Source organism: Humulus lupulus, chromosome X, assembly GCF_963169125.1.
Source record: "Humulus lupulus chromosome X, drHumLupu1.1, whole genome shotgun sequence".
Classification (NCBI taxonomy): domain Eukaryota; kingdom Viridiplantae; phylum Streptophyta; class Magnoliopsida; order Rosales; family Cannabaceae; genus Humulus; species Humulus lupulus.
Genome location: NC_084802.1, coordinates 73589054 through 73611587, shown reverse-complemented (window position 1 = coordinate 73611587; position 22534 = coordinate 73589054). Strand labels below are relative to the sequence as shown.

The window sequence follows — 22534 nt, the reverse complement described above, 5'->3', positions numbered from 1 at the left end:
TGAGCCAAATGGGCACCACCACTACATCCCTTGTGCTTTGGGTTTCAAAACCACTAAAGGGTCAGACTCAATGGTCGTCGAAATTGGAATCGACGTTCGCAGAAATCCATGCAGATTCGAGAATTGATGGCTGTAATCCAGCCATTCTAGGCCTTTCCAAGAGAAACCACCACCACCATGACGTTCCTCGAGCTTTGGGCTTCGAAGCCCATGTTATCATTTTCCCAAACCACCACCGTGGGATGGTGGCGCTGCCGTCATTGTCAGAGCTCCAGCGGTAGCTTTGGCTACCGATAAATTTATAAAAAATTAAAAATAAAACTTTTCAAGACTCACAATGTGAGCCCTAAATACATTCTTTTAGGGCTCGCAATGGGAGTCCTAAAAACCTCACTTTTTAAGGCTCTCATTTAGAGAACTCACACCCGCGAGTCCTAAAACCTTTTTTTAGGGCTTGCTGCGATCCCTAAAAAGCCTTTTTTTGTAGTAGTGTATAAAAGCACATTGAATTAAAAATATAAATAAAATCCCTTTGCATATGGGATCATCCCTAACCTTCCCAAGAAGATTAGGCCATTATGCACATCATTTCCAAAAAATATCTATAAAGAAGTATGAAAAGAAAATGTGAGTAGAAATTTTTCTATAGTTTTGTTAAATTATCCTCAAACAAAGAAAATAAGCTCCTATTTATAGAGTCTAAACAAGGACTAAAACGAAAATAGACATAAAGTTTGGGTCTTACTAAAAGAAGCAAACTATAAATATATAAAAGTTAATATTTTAATTTCTCTATTGCAATTATTGTTATTTTGGTTAATGTTGAGTGCAAGAAAGTGATTAGTGGGAGAAACGAGTAATGATATGTGCACCAAAAATATGCACCAAAACATTACACAAACTTACGTGGTAGTTTCTTTTAACTAGTCACATTCATTTCAAACGGGACCCACTCTCTTAAAAAGAAGTGCCACATTAGTTGGTGTAATATTTTGGTGCACATATCATTATTGGGGAGAAAATGGGTTGTAACAACTACTAGAGTTAGACACTAACGCATGGCAGGTGTGGCAGCTAGAGAGCGACTAGAGGGGCGCAAGGTGAGCACGTAGTAGGCTGGCTGGAGGAGAGACGTGCCAGGAGAGTGCAGGTTGGATCGGGCCGTGGCAAGTGGGGCTTTGGTTGGTGGGGTAGCTTGAAGCTGTAGCCAAGTGGCAAGCGCAAGTGGGGCCCAAGCAAGAGATAAGAGATGAGGGAGTGTGGGTCTCAGATGGGCTAGGCTGAACAATAATGGGCCTGGGCACTTTGCTTTTTGGTCTTCTTTCAACAACACCAACTTTTAATTTCCTTATTCAATTTTAATTCTTTCTTTCTTCTTTCTTTTTGTTTATGCCAAAATACATTTTAATTCCTACAAAATAACATAAATTAAATTACAATAATATATTTTCAATATAAAAACATATCATATGAAGTTCATTAAAATATTAATGAAAACTAAATTAATTTTAAAATTTAAGATTGATAAAATGACATTTTTAGCATTAATCACAACCTCTCTAACCCAAAATTGGACATGATGATGTGACATATAAAAATGACACGTGACAGCAGTAGGCATTAAATTTGCCTATGTTGGTCGATTTGTTTGTGCTGGTCGATTGTGCTTGACCTATGGAAAATAAGCTACCCATCCCAGAATCAGATAAGGGATAAAAAGTCACTACTCAAAGATCATTGCTCAAAGGAATCTGGTCGACAGTAGGACTTGATCAAATACACCTAGATCGTATAAGCTGCTTGAAAGAAGACCTGGTTGAGAGACAACTCACTCGACTAGAATGACCTAGATCTTATGGGATATTTATGTAAGTGTTAGGCTTAGGAAACTCATATTATATGTCTGGGGCCCATTCCATGTGTTGTATGGCCCATGGCCCACTAAGGGACTCTATAAATAGAGTTCTCTCATATTCATTATTTTTCATGTGCAATTTACACATGAAAACTCTGTCGAATTGTATTCTCACTTAGGCTTAGGAAACTCAGTTGAATCTTATTCTTTTGATCTTGAGTCTGAGATCTTCTTGATTAATAAAAGTGCAAGTGGACGTAGGTCATTACCAACTCTTGGGGTCGAACCATTATAAATTATTTTATGTCATTTACTTGAATTCAGTTCTTTTATATTCTTAATTGTCCTTCAATTTGACTAAGTGTCATTGACCAAAATGCAGGTCAACATTTTGGTACTTTCATTGAGAAATGAACCCTAGAAAGTAATTTTTACATAGTTCGAAAACAATGGCTCTAGAAACCCCAAGGGTGAAACCAAACTACCGGCCACATGATTTCCCCTCAAGAAGTTAGTTTCCTCCTCTGCATCCTAGTCTATAGGTTCCTTTGACTGGGAATCTACCCTCACAAGGATCGCTGGGTCATGACAAGCTCCACGTGGATTTGGGGGAAGATCTTAACCCTGACATTGAACAAAGAAGTTATGGGACAAATGCAATAGGAGTTTGTTTCCATGCATGAAAATCAAGCAGTAGCCCAAGAGCCTGTATCTGAAGCCCTGAACAAGCAAAGACAAGACTTTTAGTCTTGGATGGATCAGCGACAGCGAGCTCTTGAAGCTCGGCAAGAAGAAGTTGATTGTCGTAATATTGAAGCATTAAGGTTGTTGGAAGCTGTCTTACCACGAACTCAGTTCAATGTGAATCGCCTAAAGAATCAACCACTTGAAATACCTAGTTGAGTGAATGTTGATTAAAACCAGAATACTCAAGCTCGTGAGCCTAATCATCAGACACGATATTGAGACAAAGTAGTTCCACCTAGGCAAACCAGCAACAATCTCTCAAACAGAGAAACTCGACTAGGAGTTTTCACAAACTCCTCCAAGATGATCAAGTTTTGACCAACCGTGACCAAGGCGAAGGTTGTTGTAGGCAAGTGTTTGGAGAAGGAAGACTTGCTGATGGGCAACCGAGACGATCAGTCTCAAGAGGGGGACTACATCCTAATCAATAAAATCCAGGATTTGATCAGCAATTCTGACAACCAAGGAATGAAAGACCAACGAGTCAAAACCGAGGCCAGTAGCCTCAATGTAATCAGTCAGTTGGGCATACTCAAGGTCATCCGCCAAGGAGATACCGACGTAGAAACGACCAGGAAGTAAGTAGTAGTTATCAAACATCCTACCAAGATGTCTATGATGATGATGAAGGAGGTAGTAGATACTACCAACCCCAAAACAATCATTACAATGATGATCGTCACAATGATGAATATCCAACAGGACAGTTTGTTCCACCAAGGCCACCTGGACCTCAGAACATTCTTGCTCAAGAAAATGTGCAACTTGAAGGATTGTTTGTCCCACTAAGGCAGCTCGAGAAACCAAACTATCCCGCTAGACCATCTCCCAGTGCCCCTCGAGCAGATAGACGTGGAAAAAATGTCTTTAATAGACTTGGAAATTGAGGACACGACTTGCACAATGTCCTCGACCAGCTTCAAGAAGGTAATGGGTCGAATGTTGTAGGACCCATTGCACTAATCCCTCCAGCACCTCCGAGCCACTAATCCAACAACTACTCCTATGGTTGCTCCAGCCATTCGGGCATAGTGAGATGCCTTAACTTAGATGGTTTGAGAAATAATAGCCCCGAAGCCTACAATTATTATTCTAGAAAGATAAAAACTATCTCCTTTTTCTGATTGTATTAATGCCTTGACAATTCTTGCCAAGTTCAAGATGTCAACTTGGAAGAGGTATATAGGGAAAGAGGATCCAATATCTCATGTGAACAACTTTTAGATACAAACAGATCTCCAAGGAATTTGTGATGATGTCTGATGCATGATTTTTCTTGCTACCTTAGTTGACGCTGCTCAGCAATGGTTCTTTAAGTTAGAGTTTGGGACCATTAATTCCTAGGATGCATTTGTGAGACTTTTTTACTCACAATTCTTTGTTGTTCGGACTCTGCATGATGAGCTCAATGACCTTGTTGATATTAAACAAGGACCCAACGATCCCCTCAAAGACTACGTGCAGCGATATATGTAAGAAGCTGCTCATTCCGAAACAGTTAGCGATGATGGTAAGATGATGGCCATTATACCTGGAATAAAAGTTAAAGGACCATTATGGTCTGATCCGAGAAGAAAAACTGTCTACTAGACTAGAGAGTTCCTCGACCGAGCAGACGAGTTTATTAAGTTAGAAGAAGCTATTCAGAAAGCCAACCAGGCTAACCAAGTAGGAACTAGTGTTGCACCAGTTAAAAACTCATATGCAAATTCCAACCAGAACTAGACAAATAATGGTAATGGGAACAAAAATAACCAGAACAGTGGAAAGCAAAATAACAATTCCAATGGTGGCAATAATAATGACAACAAACGAGCAAAGACCAATGATAAGCCTCAAGAATATGTTCCCCATTTCACCACTTACTCTACACTATTAGAGTCACGAGCATTTGTTTTTTAAGCCACGCAAGCTGAGGTTCCCTATAGAAAACCAGCTCCTGTCCAAAAAGATATAAGTAAAAGGGATACCAATAAATTTTGTGAATTCCATATGATTATGGACACGACCCTAATGAGTGTAATCAACTCAATGACGAAATTGAGTTTTTAATTCGTCAAAATCACCAAGCCATGAGAAGATATGTTTTTCGACCACTCGACCAACCACCAGCTGCTGTAGGAACTACTAATGCACCAACCTAACCATTATTACCTGCCCCGGTAGCGAGATGACTAGAAATGATATGCGGAGGACCACACTTAGCTGGTGATAGTAGAATATCCCTAGAGAGATATGCCCGAACACTACATCACGAACTTGTATAAGATGTGTTGGTCGTCGAGGAGCGTACTCCCAAAATTCCTAGGTATGAATGTAATCTTATAACATTTACCAAGGAAGACTCGAATCACGTTAAGTTCCTACAAAATGACCCCTTGGTTATTGAAGCACAAATTGCTAATATGATCATGGCTCTTCAGTCAATATGCTTTTCAAACCGACTCTTGAAAGAATGAAGTTTTCTGTTTGAGACCTCAAACCATGCACATAGACATTATATGGTTTCACTGGAGAAGGAATGGCTCTAGCAGGAATAATCAAGCTGGCAGTCACTGTTGGAACTGCACCTACAAATAACATTGTAATTACTACTTTTTTTGTGGTCAACCTTCCGTTTGCATTTAACGCATTGCTTGGTAGGCCTGTACTTATTGATTTATAGGCAGTCACATCCGTTTTTCATCTCACAATGAAGTTCCCAGCTAATGCTGGGATAGGATGTGTTAAAGGAAATCAGAGAGAGGGCAAAGAATGTTACAATTCTTCCATCACTACTGCCAAAAAAGGTCCAGTCATGATCAACATGATTTTTGCTAGACCCACAGTAAACAAGTTGGCATCAACAATGGAAGTTAGTAACTTAGAGGAACACGAGCAGGCTACACCAAACGAGGAGGAAACCTCCAAATAGGGTGTTGCCCAAAGCAAGGAGATAGACTTTGATCCCCACTTTGGGGATTATGATACTGGAGTAGAACCAAATGAAGATCTTGAGGAGGTTCCACTCGATGAAAAAGAACCGACCAAGACAATAAGGATTGGAAAAACTTAGCAAAGGAAGTTAAGATTGAACTAATAAGTTTTTTAAAACAGGACAAGATGGCTCTTAAGGAGCATCTTGCACGACCATCTATTTTTTCAAAACCAGTTGATGGCGAAACTCTTTTCATTTATATAGTAGTCACCAAACATGTTGTTAATGGAGCGCTTATAAGAGAAGAAGATAGAACTAAGCATCTGGTGTACTGCATTAGAAATATGCTAGTAGGAGCAGAAACGAGATATCCTTTGATCGAAAAGTTCGCATATTGTTTACTTCTTGCAGTAAGGAAACTTAGACCATATTTCCAAGCCCATCCAATGAAGCTTTTAACCATCCAACCCCTCAGGCAGGTCCTACAAACACTCGGGGCATCAGATCGACTACTTAAATGGGCAATAGAGCTTGGGAAATATGAAATTACCTACCAGCCACGAACAAAAAAAAAAAAGGCAAGCACTACTAGATTTCATTACTGAATGTACATGTGTACTAGACAATAATGAGCCAGTCGTAGCACCAGCCATAAATGAGGAGACCTGGCCAACATGGAAGTTATATGTGGATGGTTCATCAAACAAGCACAACTCTGGAGCTTGTCTATTTTAATTACACCTGAAGGACATCATATTGATTGTGCATTAGTATTTGGATTTAATTCCTCAAACAATGAAGCATAGTATGAAGCCCTACTTTTCAGATTAAGACTTGCTAGAGATGACAAAACCTTGTCAGTAGATATCTATAGTAATTCACAGTTAGCTGTGAATAAAATTATGGGAGAATACCAAGCTTGAGGAATGAGGATGGCCGCCTACTTGAGCAAAGATAAATACCTCCCTGCACAATTCAAAAAATGCACCATAAAGCAGGTACCACACGACCAAAATTCCAATGATGATGGTTTGGCTAAGCTTGCAAGTTCTAAGGATGCAAACACTTTGAACGTGATACCGGTTGAACATCTTGCCAACCCAGCATCCATGCAAAATAAAAAACATTGTTGCTAGATATTTCTCCATCTAGATGACTCCTATTGCCACCTACCTAGAACAGAGTAGTTTACCCCAAGATAGAAATACAACACGAAAAGTATTGTGGCAGGCTGCCAGATATGTAATCATTGATGGAGTGATGTACATATAGGGGGTACTCAATGCCTCTACTTCGATGTATTACCAAAACAAAGGCTGACTCTCTAATGGTGGAAGTATATGAGGACTCTATGGCAACCACGCAAGAGGCAAAGCCTAGCAAAAAAGATATTGAGACAAGGATATTTTTGGCTGACAATGAATGAGGATGCACTGGAGTACATGAAGAAATGGGACAAGTGTCAAAGGTTCTCCAAGATATCTCGAGCAACTCCTAATGAGCTCAAACAAATGCAACGTCCATGGCCATTTATTGTATGGGGAATAGATTTGATCGGGCAGTTACCTATGGAAAAATGAGGAGTTAAGTTTGCAGTCGTTGCGGTGGATTACTTTACCAAATGGATTGAAGCAGAGCCACTAGCAACTATCACTTCAAAGAAAGTACTTGACTTTGTAGTGAAAAATATCATATCTCGGTATGGACTACTAAAGAAGTTCGTTCCAGATTATGGTACACAATTTGATAGTGATCTCTTTATAGACTTCTGTACAAGACATGACATCACGAAGAGTTTCTCTGCAGTTGCTCATCCTAAATCAAATGGACAAGTCAAAGCTGTTAATAAAACTTTAAAATATACCATGAAGAAGTGTCTCAAGCAAGAGAAGGGAAACTGGTTGGACATCTTGCCAAAGGTGCTATGGTCATACCGTACTACTGCTCGTACATCAACTAGTCATATACCATTTTCCTTGGCATATTTGTATGAAGTTATGATACCAGTCGAGTTAACCCCCTCCAAATCACATTGAAGAAGTACATATGACCAAGATCAAAATCACCAATTGCTACAAGAAACTCTTGACCTAATCGATGAACGACGAGAACAATCACAGTTGCGAGTAGCTTTTCATAAGAAAAAAGTTTGTTGATATTTTAACTCTCGAGTCAAAGAGAAGAAGTTTGCAATAGGAGACTTGGTTTTGCGGCAAGTGTTCCAAAACACTCAGGATCCTGCACCAATAGTTTTGGGGCCTAACTGGGAAGGACCGTACCAGATCGTAGATGTTTTACAACCTGGCACGTATAAACTTGCTCGATTAAACGGAGAACTGGTCACAAGATACTAGAATGGTGAACATATTTGCAAGTATTATCAATAATTTAGTGTTTACGATTTCAATATAAAACTGGTCACAAGGCACGTTTTTGCCCATTTCGTACGACCAGTGTGTTTCTAGATTTTGTTATTTTTGTATTGGTTGTAAATGCACGATTTTGCCCATTTTTGTAATAACCAATTATTTCTCAGACTATTATTATCTCATCGTGAGGAACATTTATGCCCATTTTTACACGACCAGTTATTTAATAAAATTCATTTCTAGATGTTTTCTTTCAAAAACATTGGTTGCTCATACAAATTTCCAATGTGATAGACATGATTTTGTCCATATTACTACGAGTTATTTACAAGGGAGTATGCTAGACACATTTACACTTTTCCAAAGTTATTGTTATTTTAACAAGTACTGCTTAACATGTATGATATTTCTAAGTATATTGCTTTTTGTATTTGCTGCGAACAACAAGATTAGTTCAAACATGTCTGGTTATTAGGCAAGTGACCAAGGACTTTAACCTCTTCGATCACTTGGGGGGCATATAGAGTATCCATAGTCACACATAAGAAAAAGAGCAAAAAGCACGACTGAGTAATACTTAGAACTTTTTTTAAGGTTTATAAAGTACAATGCTTTGTTCGTTAAGTTGAACAAGGAAATTATAAACTTTGTTTGCTAAATCGAGAAAGGAAGATAGAAATCATATATAACATTTAAACACTATATCTAGTTAAAATTAAATGAGCAACATTAGGTATTATTATGCATAAAAAATATTACAAGTTTCCGAGATTAAAAGATACTCAGACAACCATTGTCTTTACACCACAAACATGGTTTCTCAGGTGTTAAAAAGGGAAAAAAATGAGAAAGAGTAGCATCACTGATGATCAACAACATCCTCGTCAACCTCCTCATGCTCCTCGTCACCATCCGGGTTTAAGGAGATCTCTGGCTCATGAGTTTCTGGGATAGCAACCTCAACAACCTCATGAGCAATTCACTTAGCAATCTCCTTCTTTCGGAGTTCAGCAGGATGGTACTCAAAATTTTCATCCTTATTGTTCTTCCAAACACGAAAAAGTAATTGAAGGCAACATATCTGAACCAGGTCATGTCTGAGGAGTACTTCTCTTTTTGTTGAGAAATCTCCTCCTCGAGACCTTTTATTCGCTCCTCATGTTCCTTCATCTTTTGCTCACGATCAACGAGGAGGCAAGCCTGCTTATTCTCCTTATCTTGGAGAGCTTGAATGACCTTGCTCTTTTGCTCGATCTCGTTATTCTTATCGAGCAGCTCCTTCTCAATCTCCTCGTCATCTTGTTTGTTCTCCTTAAGACAATTCCAAGGAAACCTTTGTTTTCCTATGCTCCTTAGCAATTTCCTTTGATCAAGGATGAGTGTGAGTTAAAGTAATCACACCCTGTAAAACAAAAATTTAAAAACGAGCAGAAATAATACTATTGGTCAATTATTCAAATGTTGAAAAATACTTACTGATAACACTTCCAAGATGGCCCGACTAAAGGCTATGTCCACGGAAGATTCCTCAAGAGCATAAATCCCTCAACACTCAAATGATGCTAAGACAACTTGGTTGCTTGGGTGAAGATCTTCTCGACAAAATTTTTGAGACTTTAAAGTATTGTCGGGGTGGTACTAGGTTAACTGCTCATCAAGCAGGAAAGCTTCTTGTAGGAGGAGGCATTTGGCTTGTTGGAGGAGTTACTAGAGCCGGAGGATTATTTGGCCTGAAGGCTTCTTGGTCGAGGCAGAGGGGAGGCTGATGCATAAAGGTCAAATGCATCGAAATCTGACATGGCTGCAAACAATAATGGCAAACATGTTAGAAAAATAAATAGGGAAAATTGCAATAAAGCATAATAAGATTGAGCAAAATAGGAAAAATATGAGTTTGGTACCAAAACCTACACTATTTTCCGTGAAGCAGCTTAAAAAAGAGGTACTATTTGACCAAGAGAGATCTTCCTGTAAAGCATTAAAATTCTCTACCTCAACTTCCCTTTCAAGCAGATCAAAAAGAGAAGAGGATGAGTTGAAAAGTTTTCTTCTACACTTAACTACTGAAGAATCAATACTATATTCTAAGTGATTCCATGGAGGGTCTTCGTCATCATCAGTAGAAGAGAAAGAAATGTCTAGGGGTCCTCGACCAACACTTTTTTGCCATTCCCACTAACTTTAGGGGCTGCTGAGGTTTTAGCACGAGGAGCATTCCCTTGCTATCTGATGTTTATTCCAAATTTTCTTCTCCTCATGGGTGTGGTGGCCGACTGGGGATGCTAGTTTTTGCCTCATCTCTTCACCAACATCTTGCTCGTTGGCTTTCCCATATGTGGCACTCTCAGTGGTGGTGTCCTTGGTGGTCTGGTGAGGCTGGAATAGCCTGACCAGCCTAAGGTTTGCGATGTTCGCCAGTAGTTAACAACTTTTTTCATCATTTGTGAGCTTGGCAAGAATATTTGCTCTATCGAGCATGGCTTGGGTAGGAAGAGGTTGTTCCAATATGCCTAAAAATGAAATGAAGAAAAAACTTAGTACAAATCTATGAAAGAAAAAGAAAAGACAAGAAAGGATGAAGTACTAAGTACTTCCTCATTGGAAAGATAGATATTTTGCGACCAGAACGATCGTAAAAGGGTACTCCTGTGGTACTGACCCACATTGCTCCTAAATGTCAGGTTAGTAAGAAACACCCTGGTCGTGTCTCTTGGAAAAAATAGAAGAATCTAGTACCTTTATGGCTTGGATTAGACTTGAGCTCGAAGAGGTAGTGGACTTCGTGGGGAGGGGGGGGGGGGGGGGGGGCGCTCCCACTTGCAAAGGTGGTACAAGATATATAATTTTGAAAGCATTAGATATCCATTGGGAATGATTTGGAAGGGGGCAATGTCAAAGTACTCAGCCACCCCTTTGAAATAATCGAGCAAAGGCAAGGTTGCATCGACCGTAATGTGGTAGCGCGTCCAGGCACCATAAGATCTACCAGGTAAATTGGCACGCTGGTCGGCTCATGGGGTAACCATGTTGATTCCCTGAATCCCAAACTTCTCTGGGTAGGTCTTTGTTAGCTGCATATATTAGTTGTTTATATTAGTTGCAACTTAGCTATAATATAGGACTAATTAGTTACCTATTCTCTCATAGTTTCCTAGAATAGCATCCCTAGTTTGTATATAAATATATGTTTATTTCTCACTGATATACAAGTGAATACAATTTACTTCACCTCTTGTTACATGGTATCAAAGCATTAGTCTATACAATTCAAATTTTGGTACAAAATTACGGTTTTTCTTTTGGGGATTTCCATAAACACAAATTAGGGTTTAGTCTAATTTAGGGTTTAATTCAAAAACCCTAGCTCTGTTGGTCTACTATTCTCACCGCCCACACCAAGGAATCCCCAGCCACCAATCTCCATTCCCAAGAAGTCTGGCCGTCAAAACCCCTGCGTGTGGGCCGTCAGAACCGCAAGCTGCAGCACAACCTCCCATGCGCTGGCGCGTGAAAGCATGTGGCATCATCTTTGACGGCCTTTTTTGTTCTGTTTGGTCTCCACTGTGTTTTTGGTTGATCAGTGCTTCATTTTTGCTCACTTAGTTTCCCAAGTTGCGATTATCAAGGTTTGTTCTAGGATCTTTGTTGTGATTCTACATTGGTTTTTCGTGTTTGCTGTTGTGTTTCTTTAAGGAGTTATGGCTGAGAATAAATTAGAGATGAAATCAGTCACTACGCCAAACACTCATTTCCACAACACATCATTATAATACTATTTAAAAAGTATTATAATTAAGATACGGGAAAGTGCCAAAGTAAAAAAAAAAGCAGAAAGAAATGGCGGGCATCAAAATTTTTTAGCGGCAATGTTGTATATTTTTTTTTATGTGAAAGGTTAAACATCTTTTTTTCCAATGGCTTTCCAACGCTATGTTATTTTCCTCACTCACTCTCTTTCTCTCTCTAATACACTCTCTCCTTGGTTCCTCTCGATTGCTCTCTCTTCATGGAGTACTCTCTCCTCTGTAAATTCTACTAAATTGTTTTCTCTTCCCAGCGAAACCCTCTCCTTCAATTTTTCTCCCCATTGGAAGCCCTCTCTACTGCTCTCTTCCTTGGGGATGCCCTCTCCCGTGCTTTCTCTTGGCAATGAAGCATCTACAAGAACAAAGGTAAGAGCACGTGTGTAATCATAACTCTTCTATGCACCTTGTTTAAATTTAGATTTTTATGTAAAATTAAAATCTCAAGATATATCCAGCCCAGGCCCCTCCTCCTTCTTCTCCTTGTTTGTGTTTTGCAGATCGGAGAATAGCTTCCTCCTATAGATCGAAGCGTAGATCGAAGAGCACCTTCGCAGATCGAGCTCATTGCTCATCGCTGGTTTAGATCACCATTCAACCACACCTTTCTTCTTCTTTGGTTCAGATCTAGCGAAGCTTCAGTGGTTACCAGAGGGGTTTCTACGTTACCAGAGATATGGGGTGGTACATTTTCTCCTACTCAAATCTGGGCTCAGCTTCCGTTTCTGAGTCTCCCTGTAAGTATTTCTATATATATAATTACAGGAATTAAATTGAATGCAGAATCATTGTACTAATATTGGACACGCTTCGGGCACATATCTCCAATTTGTACAAGATTGCATTTTGTTTGAGTGTGAATCATTTGTGATTGTGTACTTTTGTTTTATTGGGTAATTATTTGTTTTATGTTAGTTTTGAGTAATGTGGATCTCTGGATCATGTCTGTTTGCCATTTTTCATTTTCCCTTTTTGAGGAAAGATCGTCTTTGAAAAAAAAGAAAAAAGTGGAGTAAGGAGATATTGAGATCTGGTTTGGCTTCATATACATAGATCTGTTAGTTACGTGTTTGGTTTGAGAAGGGATTGTATACTGCCTTAATGGATTCAATCTGAATTACATTATTAAATTTGTTATTTTCCAATGCTCATATTGTATTTGTCGAAATTCCTATTCTGGATTTTTCTTGAAAATGCAAGACTTTTTTTCCCGTCTTCTTCATCTTAATTTGTTTTCAATTGATTATAAATTTTGTGAATAAATTTTGACATATCATATCATTTCAATCAATTTTGACATATCATATCAGTTTGGGGTGCAAGTATTCTATTGGAGTAGCATATAAATGTTAGGGTTTATTTTATATTGTTGATTTTATCCTAGGTGCTGATAAATTTTATCAATATATAGATGTTTTGGATTATGATATAGTTAATATTATTGGATAATTTGTTATCAGTTGTATTTCTCATGTACTGTTAGTTGTTTTCAAAGTTTTACACAAGTGTTGGTGTTTTATTTTCCTAATTTGATATTCTCAAAAGGTGCCTGGTATATTTAAAAAATTCTTTGTTCTGAGATTTAGTTTTGGTTGTGCTTGCTTTATTTGCACTGACATACATATAAATATAATTAACTGATCATAATTGGTAACCATCCGTAGTTGTGGTGGAGTGATAAGAAGAGAAGGATTTACTATGACTGTATTATATATCGAGAGATTGAAACCATACGTTAATTAATACAATGTGTAACTTTCAGATTTTTATCATATAGTACTAGCAACTCAGTAATAGATAAAGAGATAGGATAGAATATCCCTATGCTGCATTTCAACCTTTTTTTCCCTTTCTTTCTTTAACCCCTTTCGTTGTCAGATGGGTTTGGGAGTGCGATGTGATCAAGACTTTGTAGATACTGTTTGTTTTTTCTGTTGGTTGTTAAAGATCAACTGAAAGAGAGAACCGTGAATACTTGTGTTTCTTTCAAGTTTTCTTATTTCTTTTTTAAAGTCTAAAATTTATGAGGAAAAAAAAGTGTTAGTACTTTGTAGTAGTTCAAGTTTACAGTTTGAGCCTTTAATAAAATAATAAGCTTCTTCTATTTATGATATCATTATCCATTGGTTTGCTGTGGCTTAATCCAAGTAATATATTTAAATGGAGAAAACTATCAACACAATTCATAACCTTTGTAACTTGTATGGTTTCAGTCAAATTTACAAAAAGAACATAAAAGAATTAGTGCTTTGTTCAATGTTCTTTGCCCATTCCAGCAGCATATTTGCAAGTCTGATAACACCCCTACAAGCGCAGCACCACATATACAAAGTCATACATGAAACAGATAAATAAAAAAAGTTGTTACTTTCTGAATAGTTACCTATGAAATGAACTCCATCAGATTTTATTAAACTAGACTACTTTTCATTTTTTACTTGTTCCCATTTGTTCTTTTGAAGTATAATGCTTTGTTTTCTCTGTTACTTGATAAATGTTTTCTTCTGAGGCTACGTTTTTAAATAGATCTTTTTTTCTTTCCGGAAAGAAGTATAGTGCTCTGTTTTCTCTGTTTCGTACGTAACACAACCATGTCATACTCATGTATAAATATATATATTATATATGTAACTTGGCACAAGTCTATCTTTTTGTAGTTGAGAATAATCAATTCAATGGATGCTGTCCTAAGCTCATTAAATAAAATGGAAATGTAAGGAAAAGAACAAGAATATTAAAAAGACATGTATCCACCAGTGGAAATATTCTACTGTTAAGTTGATTATATTTATTTATTTGTTCATTGTATTCATTGGTTGTTGTCTTTGGGTTATATTTGGTTTCTTTTGTTAACCATTTGTTTAGTATCAATGTGTACATTTTCTCATTTTCTGTCTACTGTGACGATACAATATTTATTTGGGTTTCTAATATCTCTGAATGGCATAGAATTTCAAGAGCTTAGTTTATTAGTGCTTACATTCTATTCTCTTAGCCTATTGTTTTTAACAACGATGATGGATGTGCCTCCCTATTAATGTATGATGCATAATATATTTGAAAGCATTGGGGGATTTTACATCATTCATAGAGTAAATGAGTTGAGACTAAAAGATGACTGCATTTTAAAAACTTAAATGAGTTGTGCAATGATACCACTTCAATCCTTCCCTTAGATAGACCCTATGGAGTTTTGGATTTGTAGAATGGACCAAATAAGGACAATCTTATTCCTAAATTGGATTGTTGGATAAATTTATCTTTAGTTATACACCATCTCTTTATATTCAACTTAGTGTGGAAATTGAGAAGCTCAAATTCCTAGTTCTGATTTTTTATTTATTTTTTTTATTGTTGTGTCTGTGTTCATTGCCTTTTTAAGTATGTAGTTCCATGTTTTGAAGCATGCATACAAGAAGTAGTGTAAACATTTAGGTGATTTACAGGTTTCATCACCTTTTATTTTGACTGCGAATTTAAGAATCAAAATCTCTGAATATTTCTTATTGATTTTGGACTTCCTGTGTCATGTAAGAAGATTAGAATTTACGGTGCATGTTTAAATATTCAGGTGATTTATGGGTTTTATCACCTTTTCTTTTGACTTTGGATATAAGAACCAAAATCTCTAAATATTTTTGAAAATGTATTATTATATATACTATGTAAAAAGTGGTAAAGTAATAGAAATAAAATATTAAAAAAAACCAGCCTACCCCCCGATACCTTTTTTCCCATTCTCCTTCTTGTCTCTTTCTCTTCCCTTCGCCCTAGCCGCCACTCCCATAACCACCATCATCCACAGCTTCGACCACCTAACCACCATCCTCACAACCCTTTTTCTTCGAGTCAAGCTCCAAATCTCAGGCACCCGCGAACCCAATCCCCCAACCAAGTGACCCCAGGTGCGAGCCCACCTCTGCGTGCCTTCGACCCAGTCCGACTTCCATTCGCGGGCCACCACCAGTCGCGATTCTACACCCATTCCGCTGTAGAGCCCCGAGTGTGCACCAAGCTAGGGCCTAGATTCCACAAGCCTAGGCATGAAGAGTGAGAGAGCCACAAGAATGGCGAAATTAGAGGGCTTTCAAGGACTTCCAATTCCATCTCTACCAGGGATTCCAAATGGACAACATAAACGCAACAATTTATGGGGTTTCATTTTCTTCCCTAATTTCCTTTTCAATCAAAATCGACGGAGGAAATTAATGGGTTTCAATCTGTAGAGATCATTTGTTTGATTTTGGCTTCCTTGAGTCTCGAAATGGTACTCTACTCTCATAATTAACTTCATTCTAAATTTTTATAATTTAGCAAAATGTTTTATTGAAATTTGTTGAATTTAGCATCTCATGTGGTAACAGTTCAAGCTTCTATATCTTCATACATTATAATTAGCTATATTATTATTATTCATGTTGATGGACGTTGAGAACTTTGTCAAATGGTTCTGTTTTCGAATATGAAAATCTTTGTTGAGACTTTCATTTGTTTTATTGAGACAATTTTCATGAATATACATTTTCATTTAGTTGATACACTTTATTTTCTCTCGTGGGCATATGGTGCATGCATGTATTAAAACGACTCAAATATCAGAAATTCCTGTAGTGGAAATTTATAAAATAAAATAAAATAAAATAAAATAAAAATTCAAGTTTTATGTTCTTAATTACCAGAACATCAGTACTAATAATTAAATAAGGATATTTAATTATATTCTTCAGTTCACTGTAAAATTATATTTGAACTTTTACCTGCTGCAGGGCTTGCCGATTAATATAATTGTTGATTCTCATATTTGGGTTGGAGATCCAGAATTAGTCTGGGTTGATGGACAAGTTTCAAACATTGATGGAGAGGAAGCTGAGATTCAAACTAGCAATGGAAAGATGGGCCTATATTTTTGTCATACTTATAGTATAATAAAAGGCCATGTGACCTTTGTAAAAAAAAAAGTATGATAAAAGGTAAATAATAATATTCAATTTTGATTATGTAGCCTTCAAAATATGATTTATGCATTTACAATTAGGCTCATATTTCAAAACACATTTACTTGTATTGTGATATGAAATTTTAAATCTATGGTCACCAGTGTGTGAGCCTCTCAAAGGTAGGAATGCGATGTGAATTTTGCGTAGTGTATTAAGCTCATTCATTATTGAGAGGGTGTTTTTCTTTTAATAAATAAAAAAAGGTACGATGAGACCATTTGTTTTTGTTTCATTTTTTTTGCATCTTGAAGATTCAGTACTTTGTAATGGTGTCTGTGTTGCTAAAGTTTAAGCATCATGTTTTCTAATATTCTATTTTTTTGTTAACTTTATAACTTGTAGATTGGCAATGATCTTTCTCAATTTGTGGGGCCTCTTATCTTGAATCAACTTCTACAGGTTGGTTGGTTCTCCTTTCTTTAAATCAGTACTTTGCAAGAGATGTGTCCTAAATGCTTCAGGATTTTCATTTTATTTTTAGTTCTGAGATGCTTCTTGTTATTGTGACATCTAATTGTTCATGGTGGGGAGAATAGGGTAATCATAAGTTTTTAATTTTGATTTATAAGTCCAAAATTCCGTAAATAAATCATTGTTGCATTGTTGTTGTTGTGATTATTTATTTTTCTGAGGGGAAGAGGTTTTGTATCACTACACCAAACATATTCTTCTTTCCTTTTTTTATTCTTCTCTTCCCATGGAAGGTTTAGCAGCTTTGGCTTTGGCTTAATTAAGGTTGTAAAGATTTGGCTTTAACTAATCCTCTTATATAAATTTGACTTTATGATATTTGCCATCACAGTTAGAAGATGTTGTTGTGGATGAGTTAATGAGGAAGTTCTTCAAAAATTATACAAACTAGTGCAAATTCTTACCAGGAAAAAGCAAGATTCGGTAAAATACATTTCCATTGGTCTTGTGATTTTGTTATCCTTTATGGTGTACTCTTATTTATGCTACATTAGAAATAAAAAATATTAAGAAGAAGAGAAGTCTCCCTGATAGAATTAGCTACCATTTATGGGTTAGAAGCACCTAATAGTGAGGATAATTTTGAAGTGATATCAAATAGAGGTCTGCGATGCAATGACAAATAGGCCCCATATATTTGGAGGTGAAAGATTTGTACTTGGTGTAAACTGTTGCTTTCAGTTTTTCTGGACAGTATTTGTTGCTGGATGATAGAATTGCTTTGCTTTTTAGGTACAAATAGGTCAATGTTTATCAGAATTGATTTGATCAACCATTCAGCCTAGCCACAAGCGAAGTGGGTAAAAAATGTAGATCAGTTCAGTTCTTTGCAAAGTCAATTCCTTTCTAGTCTTACTATCTAGAGTCAAGAATTTTAAGCCCTGACAATGGTAGTTCTTATTTTAACTTGCCAACAATGAGATCAGGCTCGTTTAGATGCTATGTATTGCATGTTTACTTTTAAAAATAAACCTTTTTTTTGTACGTGCATATTTATGATAGGTTTTTTATTTAGATGCTATGTATTGCATGTTTACTTTTAAAAATAAATTATCTTCCTCTCATATATATATATAAAATATAATTATTTATTATAAAAGTGATAGAATCTAATGGGAAGCCATCTCCATGTTTTTTGCATTATATTCAGCTTGAGGCTGAAGCGTCACTGGATTTTTTGCTGAATGGTGCTGATGAGGCTTTGATTAGTGCTTTTCTGGTGTTACTGAGAGCCAAAGGAGAGACTTTCAAGGAAGTAAGGTTCCTTTATTCATAGCAATGTGAATTTATTTACACTAGATAACTTAGTTTGTCCAGCCAGGATTTTAGACTGTTGAAAGTCTTATTACCATGCTGTTTGGATAGAAAGAACTATTATCAATGCAATTGTTTATTTTCTAAGAAATTTTGATAGGCTGTAGGTTCTCTACTGAAGAATTTTTGGGGGTATGTTTCAAGGAAATAAGTAAAGAAATGACTTATGGATTTTAGTGGTTAAACAGATTGTGGGGCTTGCGAGGGCGATGATCAAGCATAGTTTAGAAGTAGAGGGCTTACTTGATGCAGTGGACATTGTTGGAACAGGTGGTGATGGAGCAAACACAGTTAACATTTTGACTGGAGCTTCAATACTTGTTGCAGCTTGTGGTGCCAAAATTGCAAAGGTGGCATCAATTTTATTGATTACTTGACATGAATGTGATCCCATATTGTAAATTGTTAGAGCTAAACTTGATTTTTTTCCCTTTAAGCAAGGAAATCGTTCAAGTTCTTTGGCATGTGGAAGTGCCAATGTATTAGAAGAGTTGGGGATAGTTATCGACCTGGAACCTGAGGTTGGTGCTGTAAATTTTTGTTTTAGATGAATAAGCTAGTAGATTAATATGATGCTAAACCAATTTCAAATTTGTCAATGTATTTGTCAGCAACAGCTTCTCATCTTGTAAGAGTGTAACTAAACTAATTATCATATGGTCAATTTATCTCCTGATAACAGGGAGTTTCAAGTTGTGTGAAAGAAGCAGGCATTGGATTTATGATGGCTCCAACATATCATCCAGCAATGAAGGTTGTCTGCTCAGTCAGGAAAAAGCTAAAAGTAAAAACTGTATTTAATATATTAGGCCCTATGTTAAACCCAGCAAGAGTACTGTATGCTATTGCAGGTGTCTATTAAGAAGATTTGGTAAGTTTTTTGTCAGATTTTTATAATTTTAAACTTTACTTCTACCTGTTTTGTTGAATTGTGGTCTACATATGATGTTCATGGTGACTAGCAAATATGACTAGCATATCTAAGGCTTTTACATAAATGATGATGGAACTGTTTGTAAAACAAAAAAGATAAAGCCCACATAGGAACAAACAATAAAGATCTGAATGCCTTTTTCATTTGTGACTTGTGATACTCTCTATCATCTAGCTCAGTCTTCTGTAATTTTAGTGTAAATCGTAAGGACCCATCTAAGTCTTCTGTAATTTTAGTGTAAATCGTAAAGACCCATCTAGCTGTGTGGAACCAGTTTAACTAATGAAAACAAGGTGTTTATTTTATTTTATAATGTCTATCCTTTAATGCAAATAGATTGAATGGCTTATAAATTCTATATCACTATGCTTTGCATGTAATTCACATTAAACAACTCTTTGACAAGCATAATCTTTTAATACCTTGTTTCATGTTTCTATGGTTCATTGAATAGGTTTTGAATATGGCTAAAGCATTGCAGTAATTTGGCATGAAACGGGCATTAGTTGTTCACTCAGAGGGCTTGGATGAGATGAGCCCCCTTGGTAATGCGTCTAGTAGTTGGAAAGTTTTGACTTCCATAAGCTAATTTTTTTTATATACAAGTTTCAGCGTACATAATCTTCAAAACTACTCATAAGTTTTTTGACACAGGACCTGGGCTAATCCTTGATGTTACACCAGAAAAGATTGAGAAATTCTCATTTGATCCATGTGAGAAACTTGTCGCTAGTTTTTAATACTACCAAGATGGAATTTCAGATGTTATATTGCCACTTCAATCTGCTAACAAATTGCTGATTATGAAGTGGACTTTGGGATTCCTCGGTGTACCCTGGATGACTTGCGAGGTGGAGGCCCAGAGTATAATATCGAGGCACTAAAGGGTGTATTGTCAGGGGAGAAAAGTTCAATTGCAGATGCATTTGTAAGTATCTCCTTAATTCTTATGACAAAGCACTAGTGCCTTAAGTTTTTTTGAGAACATAATTCATGCCAAAAACATTGGATCATATCTTAAATTGAGCAGCAACGCTCTTGGTTAGTGACAATGTGAACTCTTTGGCTGAAGGGATCGCTCTGGCTCGCGAGACTCAACTATTAGGAAAAGCTATCAAGACGCTCGATCAGTGGACAAATGTGTCCAATGGGGTTTGAATCTTATTGTTGCCATCTCACATGATGAACAGAGAGAAGTAGATACCTCGCACTTCATGCAAATATCCCCTTGGCTGGGTTTACTTCCCAGTGCAGATGGGCAAGTATTACATTCTCATGATATGCAAATCTTGCTTTTATCTTTATAGTTCATTTAAAATATTGAAGTGTCTTCCAATTGTAGATCTTTTATACAAGGAAAATATGAATGCTAGAAGTGTACTTGAATATCCCCTCGCCTTTACAAGTGCAGCATTGGATAAGTATTGCAGTAAATGGAGTGCTATTCCCAAAACAAGATTGGTTGACATTACAACTTCAAAGGATTTCTACCGAATATATAGTGGGCTTCAAATTGTAAGGAAAAGTTCTAAGTGGTTATTTTAATTCATTTATTTATTTTTATAATGGCACATTTCTTAAATTCTGAGTGTATGTGTTGCCTTATTTTAGTGCGATTTCTTTTGAGATCGCGAAGAAATTATCTTGAAAGCCAAACTATAGATGTGAAAACATATTGTTTTTTTAGTATATGGCTGGTCTCAAAGCTGTTGCTTTAAGTTTTCTTGATCTTTTTGCAATCCTCTACATTTTAAACTTGTGGAAGGTTATATTTAAGTCTAGCTCCGCAATTTGGCAGAATGCAAAGTTAAGGAGACTAACAGCTTTGATACAGATCCCTGAGATAATGTCAATCAATAGCCACCACATTCATTTTAGTGCTAGAAAGTACATTTTCATACTCAAAAAAGAACCAATGTCTTATAATTTAGTGTTTGGTTTCTTTGTTTGCTTTGGTGTAGTTGTGAATTCATTATTTTGTATGTGGTGTCTTCTCTTGGAAATAATTTCCATAGCATTTTTCTTGAAGTAATTTGTGATGCTAGATAATAACAATAAAATATTTCTTTGTTTATTTTGCAGATGTGACAAGCGAAATAGAAAATGATACTTAATTTTGAAGGCTCTGTGTTGGGCAGGTGTAGAATATTTTGTGCTGAAAGTAGTAACTTTTCAATATGTTGAATATTTAAGACTACTTGAATACTTAATGAACATTTTGTTGTTGATGACAGTGTTGAATGTTTTAAACTGTAAATGTCGAGTAATATCCTAAGAAATATTTGAAATGGAGTCCATTCTTGAAGGCTTTGCAAGGTCCAATGTGCCCACGCTAGGGTGATAAGCTAAAGTGTCGAGGTGCATAGACACATGTATCCGAGCATAAGTCTTCAAGGGCTGTCATGTGAGGGACTCGCCATGCAAGGCTACCCTATGTCTCGCTATGCAAGGCTACCTTGTGCCACGCTGTGCGAGGCTCCCGCGCGCACCCTAATACCCGAACTTGGGTACCCCGAGGCATCACCCTCGCTATGCGAGGGTCAAGGCAAGCCTCCTGAGCGCACCCTAGTACTCGGACATGGGTACCCCGAGGCAACACCCTCGCTATGCGAGGCTCAAGGTCAGTCTCCCGCGCGCCGTGTCACGGGCTGAAATTTTGATAGCAGAAATGCCCGTGCGGCACCTTGACTCCTCTGAGCCAAGGTTAGTCTTCCAACCATTCGAATAACAAATGGCACATTTTTCGCGCGACCGTGTGCCTCTGCACACTTCCGTCTCTCGAACAACTCTCGCTGAGTCATGCTCTCAAGCATCTATGAGTGCAATCATGCATCAAGGATATCTAGCCAAGACACTCACACTGTCCATAGGTTCTCACTATGGCAAGGCAAATCCCAACACCGATGCTCACCCAGACATTCGCAAGTCAAGGTAGCATGGGTGGCTAAGAGCCAACACCAAACTGATGTGCCAACACCTCCCATCATGTCCCATTCGCTACTATCCGATTAGTTCACGTCACAAACCAAGGACTTTGATATGTCCATGGTCCAATCCTCAAGGCACCATACCATCAGGCATGTTGGCAGGCCCTCGAGACTGGCTGCCAGACTAGTAGCACACACTG

General features: G+C 37.2%; 1 pseudogene; it reads left to right on the top strand.

The window, feature by feature from the left end:
* The first annotated feature begins 6937 nt into the window (after positions 1 to 6937).
* On the top strand, positions 6938 to 21640 carry LOC133805952 (anthranilate phosphoribosyltransferase, chloroplastic-like; annotated as a pseudogene).
* The last annotated feature ends 894 nt before the right edge of the window (positions 21641 to 22534 follow it).